The sequence below is a fragment of the Lepeophtheirus salmonis genome, chromosome 5 (assembly GCF_016086655.4).
Source record: "Lepeophtheirus salmonis chromosome 5, UVic_Lsal_1.4, whole genome shotgun sequence".
Taxonomy (NCBI): domain Eukaryota; kingdom Metazoa; phylum Arthropoda; class Copepoda; order Siphonostomatoida; family Caligidae; genus Lepeophtheirus; species Lepeophtheirus salmonis.
Window position 1 is genome coordinate 32,314,181 of NC_052135.2, and position 13,143 is coordinate 32,327,323.

Here is a 13,143-nt window from a genome sequence, read left to right on the forward strand (position 1 = left end):
CTCAGCCCCCCTGGACTTTGCAGTTTGGGATCTTCGAGAAGAATGTCTGCAGCACGTCTATTCCAAATTTGGATTCTCTCTGAGCTGCAATTATGACAGAGTGGTATGCCACAGACACGGCATTCATGGTCAAGAGCTGGTCTGTAGAGGCTTGTATAAAAATATAGCTAGTAATAATATTAAAACACATCAAAAATTGGGTTCAAGTTGTAGTTTCTTGATTCCATAAAAGCCATGTTCTCCGAGATTAAGTCATGTTACTGCAAGTTTTGAGTCTCCATTCTGTACTTTCTCATAATATTTGGCTTCGAAAAAAATATTGAACCTAGTTAAAATATCACAAAGATGCACTAATCATAGACACGATTATTTCTTCAATGAGTAGATACATAATAATATAATGTTGATGATTTCAACTAATTATTGTTTAAAGACAAAAAAAAACAGCAATTTATTGAACAAACGTGACTATTTATGTATGTTTTTAACGATCAAAAAACGATATTTTTTCTTTCTTTCTTTAACTAAAGGTTTTTACGAGCAAATTCTAAAAATATATAGTAGGTAATTCACTTCAACATTTATGTATGTACATTGTACAGTTAGACATTTAAAGAGCCGGAAATGAAATTATCCTTTTTCGTATGTATATGGCTCTTTATATACATAAATTGACACGAAAATATTTTCGAAAATAAGGGGGAATGGTGTGTATGTAGAGCCATTGAAATCCAATCACTACATTGTTCATTTCAATGGACGACACACATTAGAAAATATCATGAATGCAAAAGGAATAATAATATTAATAACATACATGATTGAAATGAAAAAAATAAATTTGGATTTCAGGGAGGTCGTTGGTCTGTTTCCTATTTATTTATTTATTTAGATAACTCATCATATAAAGTAGGACCTACAGCTCAAAACATAAAATATGTATGTAGAGGCAAGAACTTTACCATCATCATCATCTTTCACACGCTAAAAAGAATTTGAAAGAAAATGAAGTAACAAGAAATATAAAAGAAGAAAAAAAAAACCAATTAAGATTCTACAAGCTCTTATTTTTAAGTAAAAACAAATTTATGGAGGTGTCTGCGCGGAGTGACCAGCGCGTAGCTAGTACCTATGTACTCTTTTTAGTTATAACTTATCTATCTTCCCAGTAGAATGAATCTGATTATGAGGAGTGTTAAGAAGGGAGTTAAGGGTCTTGTAAACATGGGTGGATCTTTCTTTGAACAAGGAGGGCTGTTTGAAAGGTACAAAAAATAAATGGGGGAGGAAGGAAAAGAAATGGGTATAAATTAAAATCAAAAATTTTAATCAAGATACGAAGCGTAGTTCGGAAGGTTAAACTCTTCTCTCGACTTGTTCTATGCATTGATGTACTACTCGTAAGCCGAGTACGTTTCTCTTCATAGTATTAAAAATAGAAAATACTTACATGTGTACTTACAAATACAACTGTAGATCCAAGGATCTGATAAATTGTTACATATATTGAGAGTCTTATTTATTGTTATGAAGTGTTTTGTATCTTTGAAATATATTCCGTTAGCAAACCTCTCATTTCTTTCATCATTTATTTTAATGCAATGTTATTATAACAAGGTTAGTTTGCAACAATTTTCATTTCTCCCAGAAAATTTACTCCCATAACGGATGACGTTATTGTGACCAAAAATTCAGGAATGTGGAGATAGATAATAATTGAAAATCTAAATATAGCGTTAATCAATAAGGAATCAATGGACAAACAAATTTAAATGACAAGATTTTTTTACTTTTTATGAATTACAATTTAGCCAAAGATATGCACACAATGACGTCACTATAAACAGAGATAATTAATTACTAAATCTGCTGAGTTGCCAAACGATTTTTTTGTTGCCTACTCTTGTTCGAATAAAATTATTTTATGTTCACTTCAAATATTGTATGGTAGTGTAATTGTTAGGTTCGGTGGGGGCACCCTTGACCTATGATCTAACCTATGACAAAATTGTTTTAAGCTTAAGTCAGACCTACATATTTGTCGAGTTGGTGCAGCCGGACCTAATGTTTTGGGGTTCGGACTGTAAATCCTTCTTGACCCGTCTTAGACAGTCATTACTTTTTTAACACGAAACCAATATGGTTTAACTTCGGTCTGGACCAGTTTTGTAGTTAAATTCGGGTTGAATAAAAAAGAAATGGGCTTGAGAATTTTTTTTAGAAAAGGAAAACTAGTGTAAACTGTTTTAAAAATGCGTCATAAAATAAATATAAATAAATTAAAATATAGTTTCAATATTTTCCCTGCACGAAGCTATTTTGAATGAAAATACATGGAGGGGGATGCCTGATAATTAAAAATCATTGTTTCTAGAGTACTTAAAAGATGTTCCTGCATCCCAAAAATAGGACTCAAATTGAATATGATTTGAACGCACCTCCTCCTTATTTAAAGCAGTAATTCATTTTCTCCCCTAAAACTTTTAAGAAAAGCAGTTGATATGAACAAGGGTCTTAATTCAGTAGTATCATATGTATCGCTCCCGCCTTCTCCTTGCGCTCTGTTTTTCCTTACAAACATTTCAACTCTACTTATACTCCATCTAAATAATTAAATAAATATTATTGTGGAAGGAATTTATTTGAAGAGTCCATAAGAAATAAGAACTATATTTATGTACATAATATGTCCTATTTACTCAATAATCTAAAAGCACTTCCTAACGTTTGGTTTATGTGCATATATATCCTTCAAAATAAATTAAAATAGCCTTTTAGATCTTTGACTTTTTTCCCCTCTCTCTCTATATATATACATATATATGGTGAACTTACATAGTAGGAATATAAAAGAAAGAAGCCACATAATACTATTTTAATTGTCTTTTAACCTTTAACATTTCTGCCATACAAACCCAAATGATGATCAATGGATGGGGAGGATGAAATGATTACCTTTATTAAAAATGCAGTTTCCTCACTTCGTTAGTTCTAGTAATTAATTATAATAATGATGATTTTTTGTGAAGATAATATTAATCTATCGATAATGTGTACGTATTTTTAAATAAGGGGACCAGTGTTATCAAGACACGAATATTTTCGGTTGGCTTCCAATATGATGTGGTTATTGGTATAAGGACTAATTTTATATACTTTTTTAATAATAAATGTAGACACAAAAATGTCATTGAGAGCAATTCACATGCCTTTCAGAGGCGTCCGTTTTTTTTGTTTTATGGGGGGGTAGGAGTAATTCAAAAAAAATATTTAATGACGTAAGGCACTATGTAAGTACCCTTACCAATAGCGTTGGCGAACAACTTTTAAAGCCAACAATCAAATTGAATAGCAAACAATTTTACGAAACAAAAAGGTTGGAAACTGCAACTCTTGACATCATGACAACTCGAACATCGTCAAACAGCTCAAGGTCAACTTCTGCATCAACTACCGCGCCTGGATCCCTCAAGGATCGTCCTTGAAGCGGCAAGCCAGTCAAGCTAATTCAAACACACGTTTGAGGCCTTATCAAATTAAAGAAATTAAAAGATCACTTAGAGACAGCAGTGAACGAAATCAATTCTCAAAAAACTGCTAAGGAGAAAAGAAGCAAAAAAAACACCTGACAACAGAATACAGGCTTCATTTTTTATGTTACCGAGATAACGCCTCGATAAACGCTTTGTTATATTGTAGTTGTTAGATCATAGGTACAATTTGCACTTTATTATAAATGATTAGTAAAAAAAATTATCTTGCCAATGCTTTAATTTACAAGAGATTACCTTCATAGCTAAACAATATATTAATATATAATGTACTTACATAAGAAATATTGAACCATTGTGTTTAAAGACGAATCATTTCTCCCATTACTTTAATTAATTTGTAGTATATATAGTTCCATATCTTCTATTAATCTTGCACTTCTTAGATTGCAACTTTCATTGATCAAAAGATGATTTTTTCCATCGCCATAAAATAAGTTATTGCTGTTCAGCATAATTTAAGTACACTTTAAATGTTCATATAAAGTAGATTTAATGGTTTTAACATTTCCAAAGGTGTAGATAGGTGGTGCAAACACTTGCAAAAAAGAAAGTCGGCATAGAATATGAGCAGGAAGAAGGTTATAACCATTATGAAAATATATAAGTACTAGTGTTGGGTTTCGATCCAGAAATTCTATAACGGGGTGAGACCGTAGTAATTTTTTTCCATACTAATTCGGTCCAAATTTGGATTAATTCTGTCTCGACGTCCATCAGCAGCCCTCCCAAATGAAAGATTTTTGTTGATAAGTTTTTCGTCTGGAAGAACAAATTTAATTACAAAATAGGCTTAAAAAAAGTGCAGGGGGGTCTGCAGGATTATATCTTGGTGGGGCTTGGGGCTTGGAATTTAAAAAAAAAAAAAATTAAAAATTACAATTTTTTGTAAGAAAATTAGAAAAATTAAAATTATCCGAAAAACCGATAGAAAAATTAAGTTTTTTGGAAAAAGAAATTAAAATATTAAATTATTTGGAACAGAAATTAAAAAATTAAATTTTTGGAAATATTTTTTTAAATTTCCACAACAAATAAATTTTTTTGAGAAAAAAATTCGAAAATTACATTTTTCGAAAAAAAAATTAGAAAAATTAAAATTTTCTTAAAACAGATTGAGAAATTAAATTTTGTGGAACAATAAATCAAAAAATTAAATATTTTGAAAAATAAATTACAATATTAAATTTTTTGGAAAAGTTTTTTAATAATCCACAGCTATTCACAAGAAATAAAACATTCCAAAATCTAGACTTGTCTATTAATTCCAGTATAAAATTTTTTGGGAAAAAATTTCAAACATTAATTTTTTCTATAAATTTTTTTTGAATTCATAGCTATTCAAAGAAAATTAAATACTTTAGAAAAATAGTTCAAAAATCTACAGCCATTCTCAAAAGATTAAATTTTTAGGAAAAAAATTCAAATATCCACAAAAATACTGCAATTTTTGGGGGGAAAAATTCGAAAATTAAATTTCAGATATTAAACTTTTGGAGAAGAATTTCAAAAGTCCATAGCTTTCACAGACAATTAAATTTTTTGGAAAAAAATTTGAAATATTTAATTAAATTTCTAATACTAAATTTTCTATTTGGAATCAAAAATTCCTTAATTTGGAGGGGGAGTGCTACAACCCCTCCTTCCCTACCCCTGCAGGCGCCCCTGAATTTTCGATAGGGTTATGAATCTAATCTCTATGCCGATTTGAAATTAACGTTTTTGAACTGTACCATAGTTGTAGCATTTTTTAATCTATCATTATAAATATAGAGAGGGATCAGAGAGAAAGTTGGAAGACATATTGGATTGGTATCCTTAGACTGAAGAATAAATTCAAGACGGTAGATACGATTACACAGTATACATATATACAAGAGTACAAAGTATAACTCAATATGAAAGAGAAAGAAATGCTCATCCATCAAGTCGAAAAATATGGTGGGGGACGGGCCATTCTTATTTCAATCCTCTTTATTAAAAAATATATATTATATGAATGTATATAATAATATATAATTTCTTGTTCTTATAAGTACAATGATGATAAGATGTATTTGAAGAATTTTCTCTCATTCTATTTGATAACAAGTTTAAAAAATGTGAGAATTTTTAGTACACAGTGATTACACAACCTGATATTTCATTCTATGTTTATTTATAAAAAGTTTTTTTTTTTGTTCTTCAAAAGTAGGTATGTTGAGCGAGGAAAACAAATTGAGGGATGAGGATTGTTCTTAAGCCAAACGTAGTGTGGACACTATTTTTATGGAAAAAATTATAGATTTCGAAGAAAATTGCCCGTGGAAAATGGACATTGAGGAAAATTGCACGGAGAATATTGCCGTTTTGGAAAATGAACATTAAGAAAATCAGAATATCTCTGCCCAGACCTTGTTTTTTGCAATGGCAAGGCCACCAAGCAGGTTAAAAACCACCACCACCACTTTACAAAATATTTAGGCCCCCTCCAAATCCTTCCGAGTGAACATGGGGCCCATGGGTTTATAAAAGCTAAGGCAAAGACACCAAGCAGATTATAAACCAGGAGTCTCAGGTTCATTTTGAATTATTTTGAGGGGGTCTAAATGTCTTGTGAAGTGTTGGTGGTGATTTCTAACCTGCTTGGATCTTGGCCTTAGACTGAAAAGACCAATGGGATCGAGGTTCATTTTGAAGTATTTGGAAGGAGCATAACTGCTTGTTGAAGTGGCGGCGACGGTTTTTAAGCTGCTTGGTGGCCTTGGCATTGCACGAAACAAGTATTTGGTAGAGGTATTCTGATTTTGTTAATAAATGATTGGAAATTTTTCCAATGGCAATTTTCTCCAGGGCAATTTCCCTGCACGTAATTTTACATATTTTGTATGATATTACGTGCATTATGGTAAGATCTGATTTGACTGAAAAACGCTTATTTTGACTTGAATGAATGCTTCGGTTTACCCCTTTGATGAGCATTTAATATAATTTAGTCATGTCAGATTAACATTCACCTTCATAACATACATTGCACGACTCTCTTAATCCTATTCAAAGTGATATTTTTATCTAAATACCACATAGCTTATTCCTTTCTAACAAATGAAACTTTGCCAATCAAGCGTTCAAATGACCACTTAATGCGTATTTATCTACTAATGGATTTGCATGATAAATTGCAAATAATACTTACGTCCATAATATACATACATAGGAGTGGAAGTGTGACACTTGATTTAATAAATGGGCTGCAAAATTGAATGGCTTTTGTTATTGTTCCATACATTTTAGGTGACATACTGGATGGTGGATCTAGGCGTGTAGATTCCTCATAAATAAGTAAAAATATTGTTCAATCAGGAATATTTGAAGAGAAAAGAAGATCACGGAGTTTCTTTGCCACCATAAAAATATACCCTGTATTTTGTCGTCAACTGTCGACTTTTCTCCTTATTTTATTTTAATCAGTGTTTTGAAAGTTGATTGGTTTAATTATAATTAACTCTTTTCAAGCTGTAAACAATTCCTTACAATTATTAAATAGGGAAAAATCCAAACTCAAAGCAAAGTTTATATAGCAAGAAAGTGATGACAAAGAGTAATTTGAATTGTTCTACCGAAATTAAACTTCCTCTGAGTGATTAAGTTTTGAAATTATGTCAGGTTTTGATTGGAAAGAGGATAGGAAAACCTATTGGTTATAAAACAGTCTCCATAATAATTGTATAGTTGGGAGTATATAGCCTAACTAACAACTGATTTAGGGGCTTTTTTTCTCCTTTTTTGAGAAGAAAGGTTGCGTGATGTATTTAGGTATGGAGGTCATTAGTAACATTAGTAGAACAAGGTTAGGTAACAAGAAAATGGCTGGGCAAGCACAGCAGATTTATTAAATAAATATATATCTCTTTTTATTTCTGGTGACGTCATCAGGACGAGTCTTGGTTACGTATACTACATAAATTCAAAAAGTAATAATTTAAATAAGTGATATTTTTATCACAGAAGTGCTTTTCTATGATGCTAAAGCGATATCTTACTAAATATAATGCCAAAAGTAAGTTTTTAAATTTAATAAATTATCAAAAACTAAGGATCAAAATGATGAGCACAAATTCTGGCTTCATCAGTATTGAATTTGTCTTTTCTTCGACAAGCCAAAATCCAAGCCTTCCCCTCTTTAGATCTTTCGGGAATCGGTGGTAAAAAACTTACTTCTGGCATTATATTTAGTAAAATATCACTTAGAAACATCGAGTAAGCTCAAATTTTTACTTTTTATAAAAACTCATATGTATATATAACTAATTGGCTGTCTTAATACAAATGAAGCATTGAAGTAAAGCAAAAAAGATGACTTAATTTCTCAAAAGAAAATTCCTTCAACAAAAATCCACATAAGTACAGAGTGAGGCCCCAAAACTTGCAATATTATGTGATATGTTTAAATACTATATTTTTTCTTCAAAACGTCCTCCTTCACAAGGAATAACAGCCTCGAAACATCCGGCGAACATACTGTCAGCTCTTGACGATGAAGGCTGCGTCCATGATGTACCACGCTTTCATGATGGTAGCTAAGAGCGAATACGAAGTTGGATGAGAGGTGCGGAAGGTATTTTTCTCCAAGACGACTCAAACTACAAAGTCTAGGGGATCGAGGTCAGGGGTGGAAGAGGGCCGAATGGAGACAGGGCAGAATTCAATTCTTATTGTTTCTGCAGAAGTTTTGGTACTTTTCTGTTGTATGGAGCTTTAATGGACTTCTTAAAATTGTACTCAGTTCGGATGGAGATGTCAACGGTCTCTGATGTGTTTTTGACATTGAAACCGGCAAGGAGGATATCACGCGTTGACATTTTTGTTGTTGTTGTTGCTCCAATATTTTTACACTAACAGAAATGGAATAAAAACAAAACTTGGTTATTTTTTTGTTTCAGCCGTGGTGTAAGTAATTCTCGTAATTAAAATTGATGGTGATAAAATCGCTATACTACAATACAAGTGAAAATATGCATAGTTATTAAACTGGCAGTTTAATAACACGGATATATAGATTATAGATACATAGATAATAAAGTCCTTTATTTTCTTCTTGAAAATTTTCTTTCTATGAGATTTAATAAATAGTCTTTGCTCAATAATATAGGATATATGAGAATATTATATTTGCATGGGGATACTATGGAGGTTGCGTACCTATTTTATATCCAGATGTTAAGGGATTGATGATCTGAAACAATGATTATGAATCTGTTAAAAAATGCGTATCCAATTTGTTTATTGAGAATTTTCAAATTGATTTTTTTTTAATATCACCTATAACCACATTTATAGGTTGGAACCAGTGTGCTGGGACCATAGAGGCCATAGGTTATTGCCCCACCCCACTTTTGCAAAAAAATTATAGTTATAACAATACAAAAAATTCGTCTTGTCTAAAATTAAATTAATTTTTGGGGGAAAACTATAAAAAAATTTGTACTTTTCTTCCAAAAAAAAATAATTAATCTCAAATTTGTTATTTATAAATAAACAAAAATGTTCTGTTATCCTCCCCGACAAAAAAATCCAAAGGACAACCTGGATAAAATTATATAATTTAGCACAGACCCACCCTACTTACAAATATATTACAGCGCTATTGGTTAGGGCCAATTTTTGAGTAGGAAAGAAATTAGTTATCCACGTGAAAATGAACCTATCTTTTACAATTATGGATACACATTTTATGTGAACCCATCCAATTCTAAGAAAATATCAAAGATAAACGACCACTTTTTAAGTATTTAGTATCAAAAGAAAATACACCTAGATTTTTGATTTAGTTATTTAAAAAAAGGTGGTTTAATTGAAGTATAAATTATTTGTGTTTTTCTGTAAAAGGTTTGTTCATACAAGTTATATTTCAATATTATTTTTATTTATAATATTTATAAATTGCTATAAGTTAAACACTTGAATAATTATGCTTCCGAGATAATGAATAATATTTAATTATTTAAGATAATAAATATTAATTAATTAATAAGAATATAATCTAAACACATAACCTGGGTTTTTCTTCTTTTTTTTTTTAAATTCACTGCCATGAATTTATCAAGAGACCTTTTCTTAAAATAAATCCAAACAAATTTTCCCCCTATTTTCCCATTTAAAATATTTTGTACAAAGTGATAATGTTTTGGATGAAGCCCAAAAATTCCTAGGTTGGAGGTGAGCTCCAGTACCCCTCCCCTGTGGATGCCCTTAAATTCTTATATGTTTTTTTTAATAAAAATTTTAATTCTATATTATAAACGATCCTTTATCCATGCAATTTGACATTTCAAATTTTACAACATTCTAACTGAAGATTTGCTGATTAGTTATGTGGTCGTGTTGTACCCGTAAAACACAAGGCTAATGCTATCACAGCCGTCCACAAAGGGAGAAGGAGCGGTTATCTTTAAAAAATATCTACAAGTGAAATAGTGTCTGTTTATAAAAAAAATGTTAATTTATTAAATATTATCAAAATGAGAATTAAGAATTAGAGTAAGTCTTTAATATTTTTTTACTAAAGGAAATTTCAGAGCTAGCAAGAGGCAAAACAAAAATCTTGCCGATATCCATGGGTTTTGGGAGGGGGGCTAAGATTATAATTTAAAATTTTAATCTTGTTTAAACCTTGTTTTTGTTTTTTTCCTTTTTTTAAAGGAAAATTTAGATATAGTTCCTTTTATCTTTGGTCTAGATAATGAGACCAAGGGAAGAACAGGACTTTTAGGAGGGTTGTTCCTTAGATTTGACTAAGAGCTCTGAAAATTCGAAACTGAAGACAAAACACAATAACCACATCGCTATAATGGATGAAGGTTTTTCTTTATTTAACGTTTTCCTTGAAAATAATTCAGAGTGTTGGATCTAGGAGGGAATTCTAGATACAGATAAAATAATGAAACAGGCAGCTTACCTTGCTTTTCCTTGTTTCTCCTCTTGAAGGAATTGAGTAAAAAATGAGATTGACTATTGTTTTTTACGTTTTTAAGCAATTACTTATTTTATTTACCTTGTGTAGGAATAAATATTCTACGTGATTGTGCAAGGTCTCGAGAAATTACATGGATCTACACATGATAAATATGTTTTAAGAAACCTTTCGAGAATTTCCTTAATGAGTATCTAAGTGGGTCAACGAAAAGGTTCGATTAGAGCTTTATATTTTTTGGTGGGACAAATATCCAAGGGGATTAAGTGCAGAATTCCATGTTATGTAATTAAGAAACGCATATCAACGGTTTTTTTCATTATTTTTATTATTCATTTTTTTAAAAACAAAAAGTGAATATCATCAACGCCCATCTTTTTAGTGTACCATGTACAGGGAACAAAAGTTGAGAAATTGATAATACAAAAAATAGAATTTATACAAACTTAATCCTTCTTTTCATTTTCTTTTTGTTTTCGTATTTATTCAGGGGATAATTTATACATTCATATTATATGAGTGCGTATATAGTAATATGTATTTTTGTTAAAGTGATAAATTGGAATTCGTTTAATTTTAACTTGATCACATCATCCGAATGAAATCCAATCAATACAGATTAAATCTTATTTTTTTGCGCGTTTTTAAACTCCATTTTATATATAAAAGTATTTGATGAGGCTTAGATAAGAATAATATAAATGAAAATGATGTGTGTTTCATTGTATAAATTATCATCTAATTTATTTTTAAGAGTCCAGCTAGAGTAATCTTTGATATTAAAAAAGAGGTTGTGTGAGTTTTTAGAGAAAGTTTCGAAATAATTAAAATATTTCCTATAACAGTTCGGAGGTGTTGCCTAGTTGCTAGTTGCCTCTGTGGGGTTACCACTTTACACATCTATCATGCATTTACAATGTACATTGTACACGTATATAATTTTGGAACGGAGGAATGGACAATTTATTTAAACCTCAACAATTCTCTGTTTAAAAAAAAAGCAAACTTATGTCTTTTAAAATATCTCTTATTAATAGGAGTGAAAATCTCATGATGAATTAAATTTTAGAAGCTTAACATTCGGCAAAACTTGTCTGAAGATGTATGAGTCTAGTGTCGCTGTAAGACTTAATAGAATTTGAAACAATAATTACACTATGCAACAAAATGCAGGCCTGGGAACACCTGACGTCTAAAACTTACATTTAATATTGTTATTTAAGCCATAGAACACGGAATGCTATTTAAAAAGAAATTAATGGCAGAAAGTTGGGTCTTTTTAAAATAACGTTTTTAATGTATCATTTCAAATCATTACCATATTTTGAAATGAAATATGGATATGGATAAAAATTAATGTCAATAACAATTGATATAGAACATTCCAGCATTCAACGACTCATAAAGTTATTTCGAATAAATTTCCTACAAAATGAGTCCACTCATACCTAAAATCAAGTCTTATTTAGAAGCTAGTATTTTTTCCATCTTTTTTACAATTGTATTATATTATAGGTAAAACTAAAGAATACACCTTATATTACAACTTAAAAAGATTTGTAGTTAAAAAAGCTTGATTTTGATTTATTATTTCAGTTGAACTTTTAATTTTTTTTTATAAAATATTTAATAAATTATGGTATTGTAATGTCGCGTGAAAATATTTCAAAATTTAATATAACTAGAATGGACACTCAGTTGAGTACAAAAACCTCGCACTAAAATGAATTTGATTTATGTATCTCAATTTGTTCCAAAATTATGGTTGATTTGCATTTTTAAGATGTTGTGTTATTTTGACCTCTCAAAAATGTAATCTTAAAAGGTCTCTTACTGCAACCATATATAATCTTTTCACAAAGTTTGATCAAATCGATCCGTAACTTTTACCGTTATCCTGATGTCTAACAAACAAACAGAGACAAAACATAATCTCCATTCCAACTTCTTGGCAGATGTAGTTATGTCAATTATTAGACTAATTGTAAAAAGTAATGAATATTTTAAAGGCTGGAAAAGTTCAGAAATTAAATATAAATAAGTCTATTAAATTGCTTACATCTTATCAATAAATTCTAATAAAATTCATTGTTGGGGTTAATCTTAGCAAGTTTTCCTTTTCCTTTTGATACTCGAGGTTGAGAGTAAATGAAAAAATTAGTGGGGAATGAGGTAACTCCTTGAATTAAATTATGAGAGGAATTAAAACCTTGGTTATGGGAAAAGTCCAATCCTGCATCATGTTAGTATCTAGTAATGTATGTACTTAGGTCAAAAGTTGCAGGGGTGTCTGCAGGATTATTATTTTTTTTTTTTGGGGGGCGGGGAAAATTTAAAAAATTTTGGAATAAAATTTAAAAAATTTAATTAAAGTTTAAATGTTAATTTCTTTTTGAAATTTTTTTGAAATATTAAATTTTCTTTTCAAAACCCAAAATTCCTAAATTTAGCAGGGGGCAATTTATTTTTCATAAGCTGAAAAAGTAATAAATAATTAAATACCAGTAATAAATAAGAATCGGAATTGTAAATGAAACATTATTTTCCAATGCGAATCCCAATTCCACAAAAAAATACCTGATTCTGATCAATTGTCCCATCACTAGTTTTAAGACTTAAATAGCAATACAGTCTGGATGA